Genomic DNA, 1,376 nt, shown 5'->3' on the forward strand with positions numbered 1-1,376 from the left:
TGTTGGTTCTTTTTCAATATTCTCCTCCAACACCATAACTCAAATGCACCAGTTCTTCTACCTTATTCATGGAATGCCTGGGACTACCAGAAACTTGAAAAAACAAGAAAAGATCTTCCCCTAAAGAGTTCAGGAGGGAGCATGGTCTTCTAATCTCCAGATACATTTCTGTGGTATTGTTCTGGAAGCCTTAATAACTAAAACAAATTCTCCCCTGGAATTCTAATCTAATAATGTTGATGGCTAAAGCATGCTTCTTACTCAAGGCTTCACATGTTGTTCAGTCTCCAAATTTTGATTGGTTTCCCTGGACAGAATCCAAAATCTCTTATGTTTCTTGTTCTGGAAGAGCTGGCCACGTGGGTAGTGAGGTGGGAAGGGCAGATAAGGGAGAAGTGGGGTATAAAAGCAAGTCTTCATCAGACTGAGGAAAAGCATTTTCATTTTTCTCATTGCAACAACTGGGCTAATGTTTAAGTCCAGGATCTAAAAGGCTAATTTTGGAAGAGGAAGTGGGTATGCAGATGGAGGTGGGAATAAAAATAGCATGGTGTTTACCTAGCATTTTTAGTTACTCTCTTGAATTAGGCACAGGACTGGGAAGAAACAGAATATATTCTTGGTAACAGAAGACAAAACTGGGCCTCTTTGGCTTCTGGCCAAGGAACGATTTTAAAGGCGGAATTGCCTGTGGCTCTGCTCAGGCACAGCCAGTCAGACATTGCTTTGGCTTGTTGGGAACACAAAGACCCACGGTAAGAGTCTTGAAGACTTTTGAGCTTTACTAGCTGAGTTCTGTCTTTTGTGGTAAGATCTCAGACAGGCTTTCTGAGGTCTATGAAGGCGTTGGCAGAGATTTCTCTGTGTAAGCAAATGTCTGTTGGCCCCAGAATCCTGTGGCCTGGTGTATACCAACCAAAGTCTTGGCACACTTTGTGCCAAATGTTGGCATAGTTTCCTATGACTGTTGTGACAAGGTGCTATAAAGTGGGTGACTTATCAGAGAAGAAATGTATTCTCTCACATTACTAGAGGTTGTTGTTGTGATCAAGTCAGATCCAAATCATAGCAACCCTGTTTAGGGTTTCCAAGGAGCGGCTGGTGAGTTTGAACAAACTTTTAGAAACACTTTGTAGGGTCTCCAAGGCTGTAAGCCTTTGAGGGAGCAGAAAGCCTCATCTTTGTTCCACAGAGCAGATAGTGGGTTCCAACAGTCCAGTTCTTATCGTACTGAACTACTTTGCTCCCGTTAGATTCAATTATTTTATCTAATGCTCAGATGAGAAACTGAGATGTAAAATGGTCATGTGACCAATATAAGAAATGGTGGTATTTTACCCCAGCTATTGAAGGAGCTCTGGTAGCATAGTGGTTAC

This window comes from Chrysochloris asiatica, unplaced genomic scaffold (assembly GCF_000296735.1).
Source record: "Chrysochloris asiatica unplaced genomic scaffold, ChrAsi1.0 scaffold00031, whole genome shotgun sequence".
Taxonomy (NCBI): domain Eukaryota; kingdom Metazoa; phylum Chordata; class Mammalia; order Afrosoricida; family Chrysochloridae; genus Chrysochloris; species Chrysochloris asiatica.